The following is a 24,532-nucleotide window of genomic DNA, read 5'->3' as shown; positions in this document are numbered from 1 at the left end:
AATTGACTATTCACTTCTGCCAAATTTGGTCTCAGCAATTATGACAAAATGCTTGGAGTTCTGGATCAAGCCACTTAGGCCTTGGGAGATCAGAACATTAATTCATGGACCCATTGTAAACTAAAGGAAAGGGAAGGCTAAGAGCTGACTCATTTGGTCAATTTTTCATATTTTTCCCTTTTCCTTCCCCCGTCCCTTTTCTTTTCCCCTTTTCCTTTTCCCTTTCCCTCTCTCTTTCTCTTTCACTCTTTCACAGTACTGGTATTTGAATTCAGGGCTTTGCTTGCTAAGCAGGTATAACTCAGCCACACCTCCTATTTTTACTTAACTTATTTTTCAAATAGAGTATTACCTTTCTGTGTGGGCCAGCTTGGACTGCAATTTTCCTATTTGTATTCCCCAAATATCTGGAACTACAACTATATAATCATATGTTCAGATTTTTATTGGTTGAAATGAGGTCTCCCAAGATGAGTTCTCTTAAACTTCTTGTCTAGGCTGACCTTAAACTGTAGTCCTCCCAAGTAGCTAGGACTACAGGCATCACCACTTCTTTTTAGATAAGTTTTCACTGTGTAGCCCATGCTGGCCTTGAACTTGCTGTCTACCCAGGCTGCCCTTGAAATTCTCAGTTCTTCCTCAGCCTTCTGAGTGCTGGGATCAAAGACATAACTTAGAGTGATATCTCCACTTCATTGAAAAGCAACAAAGACAAAAACTCACCTTAAACTTAACTATCACTCATATCAACTACTGAAATTTTCACTGCTTTTCCCTTTCAGAGGAAATAAGATTGACATTGTTCATTTGGATGATGCTTAATGGTTTTGTGATCTGCTGTTCCCTTCTCCCTGCTTTGGTAGTCAGGTTCTATAGCCCTCCCTAGCTTTGCCCTTGGTAATAATGTAGTAAATGATGTTCTTACCATATAAAATATTAACTACTTTATGTTTTGATAGATGTGGGACAGTTTCTGGCAAGCATGAGAGTGATTTTGGAATCCCTTTTGTCACAGAATAGTGGAAAACCGTAGTAGAAAAACTGTGTAATTCAGTGTTTTCCATGGCAGCTCATCAACTGGTAAGGAGAAGTGGCTATTTGCAATAAGCAGGGAAGGGAGTGGTGGAAATACCAGCATGTGCAGTGAATACTGAGTACTTCATCTTCCTTTAGGTCATCTTTCTCCTAGACTTCTGTTCTTTGGACATTTCACACTGTACTCTCTTGAGAAAGTTGAAGAAGCTGTTGAAGAAGCTCTGTAATGACCCTGAAGGAGGACTGAGCAAGGTAACTTGAGTTGGCCCTGAACCTGTATTGCTTCCTCTCTTCAGAGAGATATGACTCTACCAAATAAAACATACTGGACTACAGATATATGCAAATAAATTGCCTCTAGAAGCTTTATTGGTATTTTTGCCAACACGGATAGTAAATACCACCTTGATTTGTCATTAGCATTAGAAAGGAGGCAGAAAAGCTGTATAACTTATCTAATCATTTTAGAGTATATTAAGTTACATAAAATCTATGTAAATAAAGTCTGAAAGATTTGTCTAGCCAGGTGCTTGTAGCTCATACCTGTAATACTAACTACTCAGGGTTGAGATCTGAGGATCTCAATTTGAAGCCAGTGTAGGCAGGAAAGCCTGTGAGACTCTTATCTCCAAATAACCAGTTGGGGGGAGAGGGGCAGATGAGGAGGGGTAGGCTCGAGGTGTGGCTCAATTGGTGGAGTGCTAGTCTTGAATGAAAAAGCCCAGGGACAGCACCAAGACCCTGAGTTCAATCCCCATGACAGGCACACACACACAAAAATGAAGTCTAAAAGAGAAAATATACATGGAAAGACAAATAAGAAGGTTTGGTATTTAAAAGAATTATCTCCCATACTTAATTTTTATTATATAACATTTGTTCATAATCTTTTTGAGTTTCATAACTCCCTGATGGTAGTAGAAAGGGCATATACATTTAGCAGATCTTTTTTATTTTCTCATTTTGTTTTTTGGTGTAAAACTGGAACTCAAACTTAGTACCTGTTTCTTTGGCTCATTAGGTAGTGCACTACCAACCAACTAAACCATGCCTCCAACCCTGATGTTTTTATTGGTTGTGGGGCTTAAACTGAGCCTGGGCACGGTGCCTGAGCTCTTCAGCTCAAAGCCAGTGCTCTACCATTTGAGCCACAGCATCTAATCCTAATCGGTTTCTTTGCCAGTATTGGTTCTTGAATTCTGGGCCTATTCCTTAGCTCCTTTTTCTCAAGACTAGCATTCTACCACTTGAGCTATTTCTGGCTTTTAATGACAGATAAGACTTTCCTGACAAAGCTGACTTCAAACTGCAATCTTCAGATCTCAGCCTCCTGGGTAACTAGGATTAGAATCATGAGCTAAAAAGAAAACTTCCTTTATTTTTAAGAGGAAAAAAGAGTGGTCTTAGGCATGCCAAGGTCCTAAGTAAAAATGTGAGCTCTTTAAACTTTTAATTCAGTGTTTTTCTCCAGTGGAATTCATACCAGTACTTATTTTTAAAAATAGTTGTGTCACTGCTAAAAGATAAAAGCATGAGTCCCTAAAGTATAATCCTAATGCACTTCTGCTGAGTGATAGATGTCTATTGACCAGCTTAGCCTGTGTAAAATTTCATCAGGGCTGTCAAAGCCTGTGATCTACAGCATTGATAGTCTATTGTGACAGTTGGTTCTGTAATAGTATCTGGAATTTTCTCCTACTCATTTGTCTGCCTAGCTGGATGTTGAGACCTGGCAGCAGGAACAGCCTGTGGTACTACATACATGGACCAAGAAATCTGCCCATAACTATGAAAATAACTGCCATGAAGTATCTGTCTTTGTTAGCCCAGGGGCAACCTATTTTGAAGTGGAATTTGATAAGAGGTGTGAAACCGAAAAGCGCTAAGACTTACATGTATTTTCTTCCAAGCAATAGTGGATCAAAAACAAGAGAAAGAATATAATAGAGATTATGCCTTCACAGGTATGATTATCTGGAATTTACAGACTCTAGAGTTAGGAAGACACACTGACACAAAACTTGGTACTTATAAGTGGCCTAAGGTAAGTCATATTCCCAAATCAAGGTAAATAAGTACTTCTGTAGCAATTCTTGTCCTTTTTCCAACCTTAGAGCTAAAGGTATGGTGTTTGGAAAAAGAAGGACTAGCTAGGCTCTGGTGGCTTATGTTGATAATGTTCAAAATCCTAGCTACTCAGCAGGTTGATATCTGAGGAATAAGATTTAAAGCTAGCCTAGGTAGACAAATCTAAGAGAGGCTTATCTCAACCAGCAAAAAGCAAGAGTGGAGACATGTTTTGAATGGTAGAATGACAGCCATGGCCAAAATAGCTGAAAAAGACTCAAAGCTTTAAGTACAAACCTTAATACTGGCACATTTCTAGAATGTGTTATTAGATAGTTTTGACCATACATCAGGCTCTCAAGGGATGAACACAGGTCTAGGGAGAGGGAAGTCAACTAGGGAAAGGCATTTTAGAAAAGAAGTGCTGAGCTCAGGGCAGGACTTTGAATCAGCTTAAACAAGCAAAGAAGAAGTTAGAGACATTTCAAATGGAGGGCAGTACACCTACAGTGGGCCTGTGATGAAATGGGAAGGAACAGGTGACTAAAAAGGGGATGATAATGGGTAGATCCTGAACATGTGGTACTTGTGGTTTTAGTGGCCTTCAAGTGGTAAGACCTAGTTGCACTCTCAAGATAGACATTGTGGCTAAAGATTCGTAACCAGTAACGAACAGCAAGTCATGATTGGGGACTACCTCACATCACTCATGGGCATCTTGAGGAAATCTACAAGGAAGGTATCCAGGACAGTAGGAAGGAGTATCAGGAAGAAATTCTGGCAGAGAAAAGAGAAAGAACTTAAAGAGGGCCAGAGTTTGCAGAGCCTGAGGTTCAGTAGAGAGGCTTTGCTCTGCAGGTGGTAACTGGGGAGTGATCCAATAGAGACAGTAGAATGGGATTGAAGGAAAAGCAAAACCACAGCATGAAAGGACCATTTCAAAATGTGGTTCACATACAAAAGAATAAATATGGGGGTCTGGGAAAGTGGCTCAGTGGTAGAGTGCTTGCCTTGCATGCATGTGGCCCTGGGTTTGATTCCTCAGCACCACATAAGCAGAAAAAGCTGGAAGTGGTGCTGTGGCTCAAGTGGTAGAGCACTATCCTTGAGCTGAAGAGCTGAGGGACAGCGCCCAGGCCAGAGTTCAGGCCCCACAACCGGACCCAAAAAAAACCAAAACTGTACAGAGGTGTCACATTTCTGGGAGTAAATAATGAGTACATTTCCTAACAAGCATTGTTCCCTCCTCCCACCATCCCTTCCCTCCCACCTCCACAAATACACTCCCCTCCCCCTTCCCCTGCCTAAATTGTAAAGTTCATTTTTCAACAGAGTGTCTTGTGCATCTCATTGTTACAATGGGTTAACCTGTATCCCTATTTAACCATTTTGTATTTCCCTTCCCCTCACCAAATTAGAGAAACGTATGCACAGGATGTTGGTTTACCAACTTCAAATACAATGAAAACAGGGGTTATAGCGTGGGGGAGGAACATATACAGAAACAAAAAAAATCACATCACACATCATAAGTACATTAGAAACAATAACAAGAAAGTAAAAAACCCTATCTTAGGGTTCATTTCCCTTAATATCATCTTATCTGCTCATATGCACATAGCTTTTGATGTATTCTGCTTATCACAGACATATATTAGTTATTGAAAATAAGGGAAACCATGGGACCTATGTTTCTTTGGACTTGGCTTACTTCACTTAATAAATATTTTTCCAAGACTTTCCAGTTCTTAACAAATTGGGCGATACCATTCTTTCTGATGGAGGCATAGAATTCCATTGTGCATATACACCCATATTTTCTTGATCCATTCATCTACTGAGGGGCATTAGGGTTGGCTCTATATCAGCTATTGTAAATAATGCTGCAGTAAACATAGTTGTGCTGGTAGTTTTAGTATGGTCTTGTTTGTGATCATTTGGGTAAATGCCCCAAAGTGGGATTGCTGGGTCATAGGAGAGCTTTATATGGAGTCTTTTGATGAGCCTCCATATTGCTTTCCAAAGTGGTTGAACAAGTTTACACTCCCACCAAGAATGCAGTAGAGTCCCTGTGGCCACATACTCTCCAGCATCTGTTGTTGCAAAAATGGAACATTTCACTAATTTGCGTGTCAGCCTTGCTCAGGGGCCATGCTAATCTCTGTATTGTTCCAATTTTAGCGTATTTGCTGCCTAATTGAGCACAGAACATTTTTTATATGTAAAGTGTAATTGATTTTCTTAAACTAGACAATTCAAAAAAAGTAAGCTCAAAAGATTTCTTGTGAAATTTTAGAACCATGTATTTCTTTTTTTTAGCAATACAACAAACTGTTAGTACCATGTATTTCTTACATAAGCACACATTTAAGAAGAAAGTCAAGATTGGCATGTCAAAAACAAAATAATTCCAGATATTTGTTGTTCAAGAGATGTGTAGGAGGAGGAATTCAATTATTCTATACAAGGCACCTGTCATAATGAACACTGCAGCAAGTGTTAAGGTTTGTTAAAAGTGTTAAATGTATTTAATTTTGGGTATTTGCTTATATATGCCAAAATTAGGACTGTTTGGCAGGTCATAAACTTTTCTATAAAGTATTTGAGGTTTATGGTAGCAGACATATGGTACTAATTATGTACATTTCAGAGTTTATAGAAACATTACCAATAAGAAGTTGCAAAGTCTTTGCGTAAAGAAGCAGAGTGAAGAGTTAAGACTTTGTTAAGTACATAGTTTCTGTTAAATTTTTAGGGCTTCCTTACTTTACATGTTAGTGAGGAACAAATGATGATATAAGCCATATACAACTGATGAGATGAACCATAAAAAGTAATCTTCGTGGGTAACTTTAAAGACTACTCATAGCCTATAAAACTCTTTTTAAAGGGCTGGGAAGTTGGCTCAGTGGTAAAGTGCTTGCCTTGCGTGCTTGAGGCCCTGTGTTCGATTACTCAGCACCCATAAGCAAAAAAACAATCCAGAAGTGGTGCTGTGGCTCAAGTGGTAGAGAACTAGCCTTGAGCTGAAGAGCTGAGGGGCAGTGCCCAGACTCAGAGTTCAGGCCCACGACCGGACCCAAAATAAAAACCCAAACAAAATCCTCTTTTTGAACATCATAATCTTAGCCAGTTTTAAATGCACAGGAATATGAGAAAATAGTAAAATCTAATATGTAGAACACTTCAAATACTGAAAACACTGGTAATTGTTTTTTTATTTTATTAATCATTAATATTTAATTTTCGGTTTTCTTTATTTGTTGCATTGTTTCCCTTTTTGTAATATAATACAACTTTTTATAAGTCGTCATCAGGAGGTACTTTGAGAAGCTTACTGGGATGGCCAAAGATTTTTTATAGGTGCATGTGAGTTTACAAAGAAGAAAATTAAGAACAAAATATTTATTAAAAAAATTATCAAGTACAGTCTGAATCAGGAGGGATGAAAAATGTCCACACCCAAAATCTTAGCCCTCATCTGAAGCGGTGGTATTACAGAGTTGAGACCACAAAAGTGAGAGACTGTTTTTGTGTTTTTTGTTTTTGTCAGTCGTGAGGCTTGAACTCTGGGCTGGAGTGCTGTCCCTGCACTCTTCAGCTGAAGGCTGGCTCTCTACCCCTTGAGCCACGGTGCCACTCTGGTTTCTAGTGGTTTATTAGAGATAAGAGTCTCACGGACTTTCCTGCCCAGGCTGGCTTTGAACTGTGATCCTCAGAACTCAGCCTCCTGCATAGCTAGGATTATAGTCGTGAGCTGCTGGCACCCAGCATTGTTTTGTTGATTTTTATTTTGTTGGTCATGGGGCTTGAACTCTGGGGCCTGGGTGCTGTCCCTCAGCTCAAGGCTAGCACTACCACTTGAGCCTTCATCTTTTTCTACTTCTGTGGTGCTGAGGAATCAAACCTAGGGCCTCATGCATTGCAAGGCAAGCACTCTACCATTGAGCCACCTTCCCAGCTCCTGAAAGACTGTGTTTCAAAAAATCATCTAAACAACATTTGCTTTCTGCTTTGGGTTATATAATGAAATATATGAATATCTTTTTATATTTTTGTGAATTGTCATACTTCTAAATTCATACAAACTTCAGCCACTTTATCCTTTACAAAGTCATGAAATATCTCTGAGAAATTTCTTCTGGGAAAATTATATTTGCACTTATAATTTCTTCTGAGTCATTTTTATTTTTATTTATTTTTTATTTTTTTATTGTGAAAAAACTGTACAGAGGGGTTACAATTACATGGGCAAGATAATGAGTACATTTCTTATCAAGCATTGTAGCCTCCTCCTTTGTTTCCCCTTCCCATTCCTTCCAAGCCTCCCCCCCCACCCAGTCCTCACCCCACCCCCCCACCAAAGTTGTAAAGTTCATTTTCGACATGACAACTTGTACTTCTCATTGTTGCAATGGATCCATCTGTATCCTTATTTAAACGACTTGTTTTTCCCCTTCCCTTCCACAAATTATACCGACATCAAATACAGTGAAAGCAGGGGTTATACTGTGGGGGAGGGACATACAAAGCAACAAAGAAATAATCATATAAATGAGTTAGAAACAAATGCATGAAAGAAAAAAAACATTTAAATACATATCTTAGGGTTCATTTTCCTAACATCACCTTATCTGACCTTTTCTGCTTGACTCACACATATACTAACTATTGCAAATGAGGGAAACCCTGGCACCTATGTTTCTTTGGGCTTGGCTTAATTCACTTAATATAATTTTTTCCAAGTCTTTCCAGGCCCATATCAAGCACTGAAATAGAAACAGCATTAAGAGACCTCCCATCTAAGAAAAGTCCAGGACCAGATGGTTTTACAGTGGAATTCTACAAGGCCTTCAAAGCAGAGCTCACACCAATACTCCTCCAACTCTTCAATGAAATTGAAAGAGAAAGTTCACTACCGAACACATTCTATGAAGCCATCATAACCCTCATCCCAAAACCAGGCAGGGACTCATCATTTTTATTTTTTATCAAAATCATTTTATATTTTATGTTGATGGGTTATCATACATCAAATACCTTCAAATGTACATGTAGAGTCTAAAGATAGCAGTATGAATATTCTCATGCAGCTCTTGTTTATCTGTTATGTACTTTCAGTATTATGGTACTTCTCTCTTTCACCGTTTTTCATTCATAGTCTTTCTCTTTCATGCTCCATGTCTGCTACTTAGAATTTCTGCTGGTCTTTTATCCTTCAGGATCCACTGGTTTTGTGGGAACATGATAGGGACCAACAGTTTCCCTTGCATTCTTTAAGAATTATAAGAGGGACGTGATATTATTCTTTGCCATTCTAAATGGCAAAACAACAGATCTAGGAATTCCTTTTCACTTTTACTTCTATTATAAATTTTATCTCAAAGGAATCATTGGGATAGATAAGATATTTTATCTTGTGACCTAAAAGTTCTTTTTCTTTTACAAACAACCTTTTTCTTTGATTATCAGTAAGTAACTACACGTAATGAAAACAAAGCTATCCTATGTTAAGTAGACCGAAGTTGTTCACAGGGATGAAAAACAAGGTAATGGGGCAAGTGAGAACAAAGGACACCCATCATAGAGCACAGCTCCTCAGAGCAGTTTATCATGTACACTTTGTGAGAATGACAATGTGCTGGGAACTATTGATTAAATCACTGAACACTGATTTATATATATGTACATATAGTTGCATATGTATATTTATTTATATATGCATATATGTATGCATATGCCCTTATATATGTACACATGTATGTTACTATAAACATAAATTCACACATACATATACACATGTATACATGCACACATGGAGAAAGACACATATTTACAGCCAACACAAGTTTCACTAGTTGTTGAATATGCCTTAGATGGAATATTTGAAACAAAATATGTTGAAAATGTATTTGTCTCTATTAGTTCTTTTACCACTCCTCTTATCTCTTAAAACTGTTAGGTTTTGACAGATTTGACTTGCAAAATGCAGTACAAGTCACTCAGAAATCTCAGTAAGTAAAGAACATATCGTGTTTCCCAGCTCCCTACAGAATGCTTGCTCTTATAGACATTCTCAACAACCAAAGTAGCAGGAAAATGCCCTGGTAAAAAAATAAAGTTATATATCTCATTGTTGCAATGGGTCCACCTATATCCCTAGTTAAACGATTTGTTTTTTCCCTTCCCCTCCAAAAATTATACCTACATCAATACATTGAAAGCAGGGGTTATACCGTGGGGGAGGAACATACAAAGCAACATAGAAATCATCTTATAAATATGTTAGAAACAATTTCATGAAAGTCAAAAACCAAAAAAAAACATTTGAATACTTATCTTGGGGTTCATTCCCCTAACATCAACTTATCTGACATTTTCTGCTTGACTCAGACATATACTAGTTATTGCAAATAAGGGAAACCATGGAACCTATGTTTCTTTGGGACTGGCTTACTTCACTTAATATAATTTTTTCTAAGTTTTACCACTTCCTAACAAATGTGGCAATGTCATTCTTTCTGATGGAGGCATAGAATTCCATTGTGTATATATACCACAATTTCTTGATACATTCATCTGCTGAGGGGCATCTGGGTTGGTTCCATATCTTAGCTATGGTAAATAAAGCTGCAATAAACATAGTTGTGCTGGTAGTTTTAGTATGGTCTTGTTTGTGATCATTTGGGTAAATGCTCAAAAGTGGGATTTCTGGGTCATAAGGCAGCTCTATGTGGAGTCTTTTGAAGAACCTCCATACTGCTTTCCAAAGTGGTTAAACAAGTTTACACTCCCACCAACAATGTACAAAAGTACTCTTCTGTCAACATTCCCTCCAGCATCTTTTGTTATTAGAGTTCTTTATTATAACCATTCTAACTGGGGTGAGGTGGAATCTCAATGTTGTTTTGTCGAAAAATGAGCTTTACAACTTTGGTGGGTGGGGGGATGACGAGGTGTGGGTGGGAAGATGGGAAGGGATGGAAAGGGGAAAGAAAGAGGAGCCAACTATGCTTGATAAGAAATGTACTCGTTATGTTGCCCATGTAACTGTAACTCCTCTGTACGGTATTCTCACAATAAAAAAAATAAAATTATAAGGCTCTAAATGGCATCCTTCCTTGAGCTCTTTTCCAACAGCCAGCATCAATTCCCAAGCAGATGAGAGAGTCCTCAGAAGACTGGACCTCAGATCAACATTTAACCAACCCATGTGAAAAGTCCTATGAGAGAAATGCTGGCTGAGGTCTGGCTGATTTCCTGGCCAAGAAAATAAGAAAAGAAGAAAGTATTTTTAATGTATTAAAGTTTGAGAATAATTTGTAACCTGTCAATAAATGTGTAGAACACAAGTATACCAACTGACAAAAAATGATGTGCTCTTGGACTTGGTGAGTGATTTTACATGTGTTTACATAAGTAGAATCAGCAAAAATCAAGCCAGCATTTCTTCATTTAAGATATGAAGAAAGGATACAGGTTGACCCATTGTAATAATGAACTGTACAAGACACTCTATCAAAGAGGGGGTGGAGGGATGAGTTGGGGAGGTGTGAAAAGAAGGGATGGTAGGGGAAAAACAAAGGAGAGGGTGCTCAATAAGAAATGTACTCATGCTGGGCGCTGGTGGCTCAGGCCTCTAATCCTAGCTACTCAGGAGGCTGAGATCTGAGGATCTGATTTAAAGCCAGACTGGGCAGGAAAGTGTGAGAAATTCTTTTTTTTGGAGGGAGGGGTCCGGTTGTGGGGCCTGAACTCTGGGCTTGGGCGCTGTCCCTCAGCTCTTCAGCTCAAAGCTAGCACTGTACCACTTGAGCCATAGCGCCACTTCCGGCTTTTTTCTTTTTGCTTATGTGGTGCTGAGGAATTGAACCCAGGGCCTCAGGCATGCAAGGCAAGCGCTCTACCACTGAGCCACCTTCCCAGCCCCCAAGAAATTCTTATCTCCAATAAACCACCAAAAAACAGGAAGTGACACTGTAGCTCAAGTGGTAGAGTGCTAGCCTTGAGCTGAAGAACTGAGGGACAGCACTCAGGCCCAGAGTTCAAGCCCCATGAATGACAATAGAGAAAAAACGAGAAATGTACTCATTACCTTACTTATGTAACTGTAACCCCTCAGTACAGTATCTTTACAATAAAAATATATATTAAAAAGATACAAGGAAAACTTCTGTATTTATAGGAAGTTGTATTTGTCACTCAATATCAGTAAGGTATTGGTTTTAGGACCACAGGCAGATTACACTTTGGATAGTCAAATTCTCTATGTGAACACAGCATATTATTTACATTAGAATCTGCCCACAACCTAGTACAGAGTAATTGCTATGAAAATTTTTACTACATTCTATGTTTGTAATGAAAAATAAAAGCATATGCACTATTAATAGATACAATTTTTTTCAGATAATTTTTGCCCACATTTTATGGATGGAATTGGGAGAGCAATTTTGAAAAGCACAAATTTCATCACCAAGACCGGTCTGCAAAACAAGGAGCTAATAGAGCATCACTGAATAGTATGGAACTCCAAGGAGAAGTACTTGAATTGACAGTATCAGAAAGTATAAGCACACAAGAACTTTTTAGAAATGCAGCTGCTAGATTTCTCATGGAGAGCTTTCATAACACTTTGTGAACCACAAAGTCAGAACCTCACTGAAGTGTAGATGGATTTCCCTCACCTTTCTGTCATGCTCAGTCATTATCAATCAACATATAGCTAATCTTGAATAATCCTCTGATAACAAAATATTGATGGAGTATATATATGCAGAAAACCTGGGAAGGCTAAATTTTTTCAATTAGGACAGTTTGTATTCTATGATCCAGCAAAGTGGAAACTAGGTAAGCATCCATTTACAGTCTTCTGAATAATTCTCCTTCTGACCACATCAGTTATTTATCCATACCTGTGCTGGAGTGAGAGCTTTTTAAAAGACTTTAATGATTTTAAATTTAAATTTAAATGTGGAATGAAATTAGTTTCAATAGTGCATTACATTAAGATATTTAGAAACAACTGAGAAACCTAAAGGTCTATAAGATTTTTTTGGAAGTGAAGAGATATTGGAATTTCTTTCTTTATATTTTAAGCAATTTGCAAAAAGAATTGGCCCTCTGGCTATTCCCTTCCATACAGGTGATTTCTGTATGAAAGGTAATTCCTGTATGGTAATTCTCAGCAGCAAAGCTAGAGGGCAGTCAAGTTCCTCCTGGCAAACCACCAATGGGCATGTATAGCTTTGAAGCCTCTGCCTGGCAAAGAGGTTAGGTTTTAGCTTCATGACAAAAATCAGCATATTAACATTTTGAAGTGTTTGACATTGAGGAAGCATTTACTTCTGTTTAACCCGACACTTCCCAAAATTATTTGAACACAACACACTCATTTTGTGATTCTTCCTGAATTGGATAGGATTATTCAGCACAGCCTAAGTGGAATACCCCGAGGAACCTATACTTCCTGCTTCCTGGTGGCCATCCAATGGAATTCCTGGAGTTCTGAAGCAGAGAGGCCTCCATTGTGTAATGGACAAACCCTACAGACCTAGCCCAACTCAAGAAAGCAGGTGATCTCCTTTGGTTGACCTTGTATCTAGTAACTGGCGCCAAGATGGGCCTCCCTCCTTCCACCCAAGAAGGTGGATAATATGGCAGGACCTCCCAAATACCTCTCAGTCCTATCTCTCAATATTAACGTACTTAACTCTCCAATTAAGCGACATAGACTGTCTAGTTGGATGAAAAACAAGATCCACCCCACTCTTCCTTTCTTTTTTATATTTTAAAAGTGCCAAAATACACAGATGATCAAGTCAGAACCCACCCATATCCTCCCATATCTAAAGAAGTTACAATGCTCCATATTATATAAATGCTTTACAAGTAGTATTTTTGTTATTTAGGAAACCCTGAGAAAAAGAAATGCATGTACAGTTTCCTGACAGATCAAATCACTCTCTTAAATATTTGTGATCTTTTGTTGGTCATGGGGCTTGAACTCTGGGCTTGGGCACTGTCCCTGTGATCTTCAGCTCAAGGGGAGCACTACCACTTGAGCCACAGTGACACTTCTGGTTTTCTGGTGATTTATTGGAGATAAGAGTCTAACGACTTTTCTGCCCAGGCTGGCTTTGAATTGCGATCTTCAGATCTCAGCCTCCTCAGTATCTAGGATTATAGGCCTGAGCCACTGATGCCCGGCTACTTATAAATCTTCTTCTTCTTCTTCTTTATTTTTTTTTTTGTATGTCGTTCATAGGGCCTGAACTCTGGGCCTGGGTGCTGTCCCTCAGCTCTTCAGCTGTAGACTAGCACTCTACCACTTGAGTCTCAACCCTACTTCCAGATTTTTCTGCTTATGTGGTGCTGAGGAATCGAACTGAGGGCCTCAAGCATGCAAGGCAAGCACTCTACCACTGAGCCACCTTCCCAGTTCCAACTTCATAATTCTTATGTGACAGACCCTCTGGAGGTTAGATGCCCCTTCAGAGAAAGTCCAAAGAGTTACAAAAAGATCATGAATTATTTTCAAGTAGGTTTTTAAAATAAAATAAAAAAGTGAGAAAATCCCATCTTCCCTTCCAATATATAGGCACAATTTTTTTTTTCAGGCACACAAAATATTCAGACACAAATTGAATGGACATTTATAAAGTTTGGGCTCATTAGTATGGTTCATCTTCAACAGACATCTCTAAGCATTTTCAATGGTAGGAAGATTACAAGCTACTTGGCTACTTCTTTCATTTACAAATTCTAAATTCTGTAGTCATTTAGTCAATTCTCCTAACTTAAAATATTATGTTTTCTAAAAACATCCTCCTTATAGAGAGATTCCACACAGTGGTCCAATTTCAATCCTTTGTAAATTACGCTTTTAAAAATTAAAGGTTGGGCTGGGAATGTGGCTTTGTGCTAGAGTGCTTGCCTAGCATCCAGGAAGCCTGCGATTTGATTCCTCATTACCACATATATAGAAAAATCCAGAAATGGTGGTGTGGCTCAAGTGGTAGAGTGCTAGCCATGAGCAAAAGAAGCTGTGGGATAGTGCCCAGGTCCTGAGTTCAAGCCCCAGGTTTGGCAACAGTAAAAATTTTTTAAAAAATTTAAGTTTTCACCAGGTGCTAGGTTACAGCTAATCAGATAGCTGAGATCCAAGCCAGTCTGGGCAGGAAAGAATATAATAATTTTTTTTTGGATCTGGTCGTGGGGCCTGAACTCTGGGCCTGGGTGCTGTCCCTCAGCTCTTCAACTGAAGACTAGCGCTCTACCACTTGAGCCACAGTGCCACTTCCGGCTTTTTTCTTTTTGCTTATGTGGTGCTGAGGAATCGAACCCAGGGCCTCATGCATGCAAGGCAAGCACTCTACCACTAAGCCACCTTCCCAGCCCAGAATATAATAATTTTTTATCTCCAATTAACCACATCTTTTCCCCCCACTTCCCAGAAACGCCAGAAGTAGAGATGTGGTTCAAGTAATAGAGCAGTAGTAGCCTCAAGCAAAAAAGCTGAGGGACAGCACTCAGGTCGTTAGCTCATGCTCCAGAACTGCCACCAAAAGAACAAATAAATGCTTCTGTTCTTTTTAGTGATATATATTTACCATTTAAAAACAGTACGTATCTCCTAGTTCTTCAAATACCTTGACACTGCTCTTTAGCCTGAAATTAGACATACTTTTCCAAAAATGAAGAGCTAACATTTAGTGAGATCACTGCATCCAGTCACACAATATCAGTGATATCACTAGCAATGCTGTTTTTGTTGTTGTTATTGTTGTTTAAACCTAGTAAAGAGGTCACATGACTATAGCATAACAATTTTTGATGTGTGAATTTATATTTTCATTTTCAAATGAATTGCTTGAAAATGTGATTTTCCTATTGTCCTTCAATGATGGATTATCTTTATTTTTTCCATATTTTATTATCAATTTATGGTACATGGTAGATTTATTTTGACATGTCCATATACTCATACAATGTGGGGGCTGGGAAGGTGGCTCAGTGGTAGAGTGCTTCCGTTGCATGCATGAGGCCCTGGATTTGATTCCTCAGCACCACATAAGCAGAAAAAGCCAGATGTGGCATTGTGGCACAAGAAGTAGAGAGCTAGCCTTGAGCTGAAGAGCTGAGGAACAGCGCCCAGGCCCAGAGTGCAGGCCCTATGACTGACAAAAACAAAACAAAATAAAACTCATGCAATGTACCTTGATCAGACTCACACCTTCTTTTCAACTCTCCCTCAACTCTGCTAGCGAGAGATTTGATTGAAGACTCAGGAGAAGGGCTCAGAGACAGAAGATTCATTACAAGAAAGAGATGAACAATAGGGTGGGCGTCTTGGGGTGCAGTAGATGTCTTGTGGAGCAAAAAGAAGATTTATAGGTTCCACAAAACTGCAGAGCAATAGGGAAGTTTTCCTAACACCATTTTTCTTGGTTCAATTCTGGATTGAAAGCTCTTTCATAATTTTGCCCCATACACATAGTTTTTTTTGTTTTTGCTTTGCCAGTGACCGCTGCTTCTATAGAGATATTTCCTGCCCAAGTTCTGGGAACACCTTATTTGGACATTTCCTGTTTATCTGTTTCTTTGTAGTGTGAGCTGATGATGCTCAGTGAGGCACCAGGGGAAGTTGGCTCTGTGCTCTTTTTTCTGTTCTGATCTGTGCAAGGTAGCCTGTTCTCCTGGTGCTATCTGCAACTGAAGAGCAAAGATCTGGAGCCAAAGATCTTACTGTGGACCTTATAGAAAAATGTGAGTATCAATACACAATCCATGAAAACAGATAATTATAACTCATGCATCAAGGATGTATATAGCTTATTTCAGTTCAGATCTATAGTTATTTCTGCTTTTTTTTTTGTTATTTGGAAGGTTTTGTTTTGTTGAGACCATATCTCACTATGTAGCTGATGAATGCCCTGAACTCGTGACTCTCTTGCCTCAGCCTCTCAAGTGCTGAAATTACAAGCCTATGTCACCACCTTGTTCAGCTTATTTTTGTCTTTTTTTGTGCCATTTCTGGGTCTTGAACCTAGGGCCTGATTGCTGAGCTTTATTACCTAAGGCTATTGCTCTACTTGAGCCACAGCACCCCTTCCAGCTCTTTTGCTGGTTAATTGGAGATGAGAGTCAAGTTGGCATAGAACCCCAGTCCTCATATCTCAGTCTCCTGAGTATCTAGGATTACATGCATTAGCCACCAGTGCCTAGCCCTTTTTTCTTTTTTTTTTGTGGGGGGAGGGAGGTGCCAGTACTTGAACTTAGGGCCTAGGCACTTTCCCTTAGCTTTTTTGCTCAAGATGAGGACTCTGACACTTGACACAGTTCCATTTCTGGCTTTTTGCTTGTTAGCTAGAGATAGAGTCTCATGGACTTTCCTGCCTGGGCTGCCTTCAAACTTTGATCCTCAGATCTTAGCCTGCTGAGTAGCTAGGATTACAGTTATGAGCCATTAGCACTAGTGTTTTTATTTAGAATTTGGTCATTCTACTGCCTAGTCATTCTCTTTGCAATCATACAGCACTCTTAAATGATATTATTCCATATCAGGGGAATCTTCCATCTCTGTTAATCATCACCCAGAAAAGAAAGTATTGAGCCTTTAAAATCTATGACTTTTATAAGTCACTGAAAATATTGATACTTGTTTCCTGTAAATCGACAGAAAATTGTATGAAATCCAACAGATGGTGAGAAATTGACTGTTCACTTCTGCCAAATTTGGTCTCAGCAATTATGACAAAATGCTTAGAGTTCTGGATGAGGCCACTTAGGCCTTGGCTTTAGATCAGAACCCTTGATTCATGGACACATTGTAAACTAAAGGAAAGGGAAGGGTAAGAGCTGACTCATTTGGTCATTTTTTTCTTATTTTTCCCTTTTCCTTCCCCCCTCCCTTTTCTTTTCCCCTTTTCCTTTTCCCTTCCCCTCTCCCTTTCTCTTTCACTCCTTCACAGTACTGGTATTTGAATTCAGGGCTTTGTGTTTGCTAAGCATGTATAAGTCAGCCACACCCCTTTTTTTACTTAACTTATTTTTCAAATAGAGTATTACATTTATGTCTGGGCCAGCTTGGATGGCAATTTTCCTATTTGTACTTCCCAAATATCTGGAACTACAAATATATAATCATATGTTCAGATTTTTATTGGTTGAAATGAGGTTGCTCAAGATGAGTTCTCTGAAACTTCTTGTCTAGGATGACCTTAAACTGCAGTCCTCCCAAGTAGCTAGGACTACAGCTTCTATAGCCCTCCCTAGCTTTGCCCTTGGTAATAATGTAGTAAATGATGTTTTTACCATATAAAATATTAACTACTTTATGTTTTGATAGATGTGTGACAGTTTCTGGTAAGCATGAGAGTGATTTTGGAATCCCTTTTGTCAAAGTATAGTGGAAAAAACATAGTAGAAAAACTGTGTAAGGCTGGGAAGGTGGCTCAGTGGTAGAGCACTTGCCTTGCATGCATGAGGCCATGGGTTCGATTCCTCAGCACCACATAAGCAAAAAGAAAAAATAGCCAGAAGTGGCGCTGTGTCTCAAGTGGTAGAGTGCTAGCCTTGAGCTGAAGAGCTGAGGGACAGAGCCCAGGCCCAGAGTTCAGGCCCCACGACCAGACCCCCCCCCCCAAAAAAAAAAAGAAAAACTGTGTAATTCAGTGTTTTCCATGGCAGCTCATGAACTGGTAAGGAGAAGTGGCTATTTTCAATAACCAGGAGGGGGCTGGTGGAAATACCAGCATGTGCAGTGAATACTGAGTACTTCCTTCATCTTCCTTTAGGTCATCTTTCTCCTAGACGTCTGTTCTTTGGACATTTCACAATGTACTCTCTTGAGAGAGTTCAGTACCTTAACAGAGCTGTTGAAGAAGCTCTACTATGACCCTGAAGGAGGACTGAGCAAGGTAACTTCAGTTGGCCCTGAACCTATTTTGCTTCCTCTCTTCAGAGAGATATGACTCTACCATATAAAACCTACTGGACTACAGATATATACAAATAAGTTGCCTCTAGAAGCTTTATTGGTATTTTTGCCAACAGGGATAGTAAATATCATCTTGATTTGTCATTAGCACAAGAAAGGAGGCCAAAAAGCTGTATATCCAATCATTTTATCCAATCATTTATCCAATCATTTTAGGTTATATTAAGTTAAGTAAAATCTATGTAAATAAAGACTATAAGATTTGTCTAGCCAGTTGCTTGTAGCTCATACCTGTAATACTAATACTCAGGAGTTGAGATCTGAGGATCTCAATTTGAAGCCAGTGCAGGCAGGAAAGCCTGCGAGATTCTTATTTCCAAATAATCAGTTGCGGGGGGGGGGGAGGGGGGCTAATGAGGAGGCGTAGGCTTGAGCTGTGGCTCAAGTGGTGGAGTGCTAGTCTTGAATGAAAAAGCTCAGGGAGACCACCAAGACCCTGAGTTCAAGCCCCATGACAGGCACACACACAAAAAAAATGAAGTCTAAAAGAGAAAATGTACATGGAAAGACAAATAAGAAGGTTTAGTATTTAAAAGAATTATCTCCCATACTTAATTTTTATTATATAACATTTGTTCACAGTCTTTTTGAGTTTCATAGCTGCCTGATGGTAATAGAAAGGGCATATACATTTAGCAGATCTTTTTTATTTTCTCATTTTGTTTTTTGGTGTAAGACTGGAACTCAAACTTAGTACCTGTTGCTTTGGCTCATTGGGTAGTGCACTACCAACCAACTAATCCATGCCTCTAACCCTGATGTTTTTGTTGGTTGTGGGGCTTAAACTGAGCCTGGGCACTGTTCCTGAGCTTTTCAGCTCAAAGCCAGTGCTCTACCACTTGAGCCACAGCATCCAATCTTAATCGTTTTTTTTTTTTTTTTTTTTGCCAGTATTGGGGCTTGAATTCTGGGCCTGGGCACTATCCCTTAGCTCCTTTTTCTCAAGACTAGCATTCTACCACTTGACCTATTTCTGGCTTTTAATTACAGATAAGACTTTCCTGACAAAGCTGACTTCAAACTGCAATCTTCAGATCTCAGTCTCCTGGGTAACTAGGATTGGAATCTTGAGCTAAAAAGAAAACTTTATTTTTTAGAGGAAAAAAAGAGTGGTCTTAGACATGCCAAGGTCCTAAGTAAAAATGTGAGCTCTTTAAACTTTTAATTCAGTGTTTTTCTCCAGTGGAATTCATACTAGTATTTATTTTAAAAAATAGCTGTGTCACTGCTAAAAGATAAAAGCATGAGTCCCTAAAGTATATCCTAATGCACTTCTGCTGAGTGATAGATGTCTATTGATCTCTGCGTAGACAAGAAAATCAGATTAGCATGTGTAAAATTTCATCAGGGCAGTCAAAGCCTGTGATCTACAGCACTGATAGTCTATTTTGACAGTTGGTTGTGTAGTAATATCTGGAATTTTCTCTTACACATTTGTCTGCCTAGCTGGATGTTGAGACCTGGCAGCAGGAACAGCCTGTGGTATTACATATATGGACCAAGAAATCTGCCGATAACTATGAAAATAACTGCCATGAAGTATCTGTCTTTGTTAGCCCAAGGGCAACCTATTTTGAAGTGGAATTTAATGAGAGGTGTGAAACCAAAAAGTGCTAAGACTCACATGTTTTTTCTTCCAAGCAATAGTGGATCAAAAACAAGAGGAAGAATATAATAGAGATTATGCCTTCACAGGTATGATTATCTGGAATTTACAGACTCTAAAGGTGGGAAGACACACTGACACAAAGTTGGTACTTATAAGTGGCCTAAGGTAAGTCATATTTCCCAAACAAGGTAAATAAGTACTTCTGTAGCAATTCTTGTCCTTTTTCCAACTTTAGAGCAATAATGGTATGGTGTGTAGAAAGAGAAGGACTAGCTAGGCTCTGGTGGCTCATGTTCATATTGTTCAAAATCCTAGCTACTCAGCAGGTTGATATTTGAGGAATAAGATTTAAAGCTAGCCTAGGTAGACAAATCTAAGAGAGCCCTATATCAACCAGCAAAAAGCCAGAGTGGAGACATGGCTTGAATGGTAGAATGACAGCCATGAGCAAAATAGCTGAAAAAGACTCAAAGCTCTAAGTACAAACCTTAATACTGGCACATTTCTAGAATGTAACCACACCTATATTTCTAACGGTTGCTTTGATACTCTACTTGTAGAAAGGAACAGTTGCAGTAGAGATTAAAAATTTAACTATCTGGCTCTTCATAGGAAATTTGCTAATACCAGTGTTGTCCAGAATAAATTAAAGAGCTGTTAATCTCTGAGTTCAGAAGGGCCAGTGGATCCAATAGAAAGACTTAAACCATGGTGAAAGCTAGGAGCCCGGCTGACAGATCTGTTTAATATCTGGGCTGCAGCCTGCTTCAGACTGTTTACTTCTCTCTCCTATCAAGGGTCTTGGTTGAGAACAAAGAACTGAGCCAGTGATCACTGGCTGAGCAGATAGTCACTTGAGTTTTAGAAAGCTGAGCAGCAGTTTTCTACTAATTCTGCTTTCTAAATGTAGTTGTGAGTTTTGTGTTTTGGTATCATCTGTGTACATTTCTCCCTTAATAATTTTGAACTTATAGAAATGGAGACTGCTTTTAAGGTTTTTTTGAGTCACAAAGAATATACTTAACTGCTGAGTTGTTGCCTCCTTCCATCTTGTTGACCACATGACTTTTGTTTCTCTCTAGAACGTGACGTTTAAGGATGGTGCTCTTTCATTCTGACAGCAGTAATAATGAATGGGGCTACAAATTCACCGTCACTGCCTATGGCCTGCCTGATGTTGCCGTGTCTTGTGGGTTAGACTTGCAACTCCTTGTTTCTCGACTAATGGTCCGCCTTGACTCCCAGTGCATGGCACTCAAGTCTGTGCATCGTAAGTTCACAGTCTTGTCCCTTCCTTTTTCATTACAACTGTGTTGAAGAGCAAGGTAGGAACTCTTTCTCATAGGTGGTCTCCACATCACGAAAGAGCAAGGTATTAATAATGTTTCTTTTTAGTTTTCTTTAAACCAAATCAAAACAGTTTACCCACTGGGCACCATTGGGAAGTTTCTTGACTCAGGCTTTGGCCCTATCACAAAGTACGCTGTGGATGCCCTCTGTGGAGGACAATTGGGGAATTGCTGTTTATAGCAGCAGCATAGTCATTTTTAGAGATTTAAGTATACTCCAAGTAGATGGTAGAAATATAGTCATTTAATTGTTGTTTAAGTGAAATTTATGTGAACATAAATAGGTATGTGAATATATGTATTATCCTAAAATACATTAATCAACTTCGTATCATTTGTTCCAAGGGATAGATTCATAGAATAAATCTTTTGGAGTATTTTATATCTATATAATTTTTTAAACATTTTTCTGATTGTAAAATCCAATATCATTCATCCTAAATGGTCATTTTCTGTTAGGATTTTAAAAAGAGTTAGCTAAGGAAGAACAGCAGCATGTACGTGGTATTCAGGTAAGGAGTAGGTTTATTCATCATTCCGGCTGACACCAGGCCATCTTGGTCCTCAACGTGGTGGGGAAAGGCCTGGGATAGAGACCTTGAAGAGCTGAGAAAGAGAGAGAAAAGAGCTAGAAAAGAGAGCATCTGGGAAAGGTGGGAAAGAGAGAGCGAGGAAAGAGAAGAGACCTGGGAAAGAGAAGAGAAGGAAAGAGATGAGAAAGAGCTATAAAAGAGTAGAGAAAGGTCATCTGGGTCTGAGCTAGACCTCATCTAAGTTATGGGCGGAGAAAGTTGTGGCCACATCAAATTCAGATGTGACCTCAGCAGATGCAGATGTGACCTCTTCCCTTTGTGCCAGTTGCCTAGATAACGCAAGTACTGGGTAGAAATTTTGCTGCGAGGAGGGTGGAGTCTGCTTGCCATCTAGGAGCAGACCTTACACTTTCCAAAGCCTGTGTGTCTAATTTCCTTTAGTTTCTTTTAAAAAAAAATTTATTGTGAAAATACTGTACAGAGGAGTTAAAATTACATTGGCAAGGCAATTAGTACATTTCTTATCAAGCATTGCTGCTACCACCTTTGTTTCCCCTTCCCATCCTTCTACCTCCCCCACCCTGCCAAAGTTGGAAAGTTCGTTTTTCAACATAAGGATTTGTCCAACTCATTGTTGTAATAGGTCCACCTATATCAGTATTTAAACGGTTTGTTTTTGCCCTTCCCCTCCACAAATTATAAAAACATCAAATACAATGAAAGCAGGGATTATACCGTGGGGGAGGGACATACAAAGCAACAAAGAAATCATCTTATAAATATGTTAGATACAATTGCAAGAAAGAAAAAAAAAGTTTGACTACTTATCTTGGGGTTCATTTCATCTAGCATCAACTTATCTGACCTTTTCTTTTTGTCTCAGACATAAACTAGTAGTTCATAAACTGACAAATAAATGTAAGGAAGCCAACAAAAAAAATCAGTTCCTCTCATCTGATGATGCGTCTACAACAATGAGGAAAGAGTTCATCCTGCTAAGGAACTATGATAGCATATCAAAAAGAGAATTCATTCTTCTAGGTCTTCCCTATTTTTTCAATGTAACTTAAATGATGTAAAACACAATATACCGCTCATCAGTTTTGCACATTTTTATATGGACTTCACCTCAGTCTACAACATTCCTTCATTATTCTGTTCCTGATATTTTTACACTACCAAGACATAAGAATATTTTCATACGATTTTTATTATAAAAAAACTGTACAGAGGTGTCACATTTATGGGAGCAAATAATGAGTACATTTCTTAACAAGCATTGTTCCCTCTTCCCACCATCCCTTCCCTCCCACCTCCACAAATACGCTCCCCTCCCCCTCCCCCTGACTAAATTGTAAAGTTCATTTTTCAACAGAGTGTCCTGTGCATCTCATTGTTACAATGGGTTAACCTGTATCCCTATTTAACCATTTTGTATTTCCCTTCCCCTCACCAAATTAGAGAAACATATACACAGGATGTAGGTGTACCAACTTCAAATACAATGAAAACAGGGGTTATAGCGTGGGGGAGGAACATATACAGAAAGAAAAAAAATCACATCGCACATCATAAGTACGTTAGAAACAATAACAAGAAAGAAAAAACATACTTGTGTCCCTGTCTTAGGGTTCATTTCCCTTAATATCATCTTATCTGCTCATATGCACATAGCTTTTGACTTATTCTGCTTATCCCAGACATATATTAGTTATTGAAAATAAGAGAAACCATGGGACCTATGTTTCTTTGGACTTGGCTTACTTCACTTAATAAATTTTTTCCCAAGACTTTCCAATTCCTAACAAATTGGGTGATACCATTCTTTCTGATGGAGGCATAGCATTCCGTTGTGTATATGCACCCACATTTTCTTGATCCATTCATCTACTGAGGGGCATCAGGGTTGGCTCTATATCAGCTATTGTAAATAATGCTGCAGTAAACATAGCTGTGCTGGTAGTTTTAGTATGGTCTTGTTTGTGATCATTTGGGTAAATGCCCATAAGTGGGATTGCTGGATCATAGGAAAGCTTCATATGGAGTCTTTTGAAGAGCCTCCATACTGCTTTCCAAAGTGGTTGAACAAGTTTACACACCCACCAAGAATGCAGTAGAGTTCCCTGTGGCCAGATACTCTCCAGCATCTATTGTTGCAAAAATATGGAACATTTCACTAATTTGCATGTCAACCTTGCTCAGGAGCCATGCTAATCTTCTCTGTATTGTTCCAATTTTAGTGTATTTGCTGCCTAATTGAGCACAGAACATTTTTTAAAATTTTATTTTATTTTATTTGTGAACATACTGTACAGAGGAGTTACAATTGCATGGGCAGGATAATGCGTACATTTCTTACCAAGCATTGCAGCCTCCTCCTGTGTTTACCCTTCACATACATTCCCAGCCTCCCCCCTCCCCCCCAATCCCAATCCTTCTCCTTCCCCCCCCTTTCCCCCCCTCCCCCCGCACCGACGTTGTAAAGCTCGTTTTGGACATGACAACTTGTACTTCTCATTGTTGCAACAGGTCCACCTGTATCCTTAAACAACTGGTTTTTTCCCCATCTCCTCCTCAAGTTATACTGACATCAAATATAGTGAAAGCAGGGGTTATACTGTGGGGGAGGGACATACAAAGCAACAAAGAGATAATCTTATAAGTGCGTTAGAAACACATGCATGAAAGAAAAAAACCTTAAAATACACATCTAAGGGTTCATTTCCCTGACATCACATTATCTGACCTTTTCACTTGACTCATACATATACTAGATATTACAAATAAGGGAAACCATGGGACCTATGTTTCTTTGGGCCTGGCTTACTTCACTTAATATAATTTTTTCCAAGTTAGAACATTTTTTATATATAAAGTGTAATTGATTTTGTTAAACTAGACAATTCAAAAAAAAGTAATTTCAAAAGAATTCTTGTGA

At 38.9% G+C, this 24,532-nt stretch overlaps 2 non-coding genes across 2 annotated transcripts; both read right to left on the bottom strand.

The window, feature by feature from the left end:
- Positions 1 to 5,203: 5,203 nt before the first annotated feature.
- Positions 5,204 to 5,307, bottom strand: LOC138826667 (U6 spliceosomal RNA). The gene has a single exon (XR_011371805.1). It is a non-coding gene; the product is annotated as a U6 spliceosomal RNA (small nuclear RNA).
- An 18,444-nt stretch (positions 5,308 to 23,751) lies between these two features.
- LOC138826666 (U6 spliceosomal RNA) lies at positions 23,752 to 23,858 on the bottom strand. The gene has a single exon (XR_011371804.1). It is a non-coding gene; the product is annotated as a U6 spliceosomal RNA (small nuclear RNA).
- Positions 23,859 to 24,532: the final 674 nt, after the last annotated feature.

The sequence above is a fragment of the Dipodomys merriami genome, unplaced genomic scaffold, assembly GCF_024711535.1.
Source record: "Dipodomys merriami isolate MVZ:Mamm:240054 unplaced genomic scaffold, mDipMer1.0.p SCAF_1476, whole genome shotgun sequence".
Taxonomy (NCBI): Eukaryota; Metazoa; Chordata; class Mammalia; order Rodentia; family Heteromyidae; genus Dipodomys; species Dipodomys merriami.
This window is presented reverse-complemented; position numbering and strand designations above follow the sequence as displayed.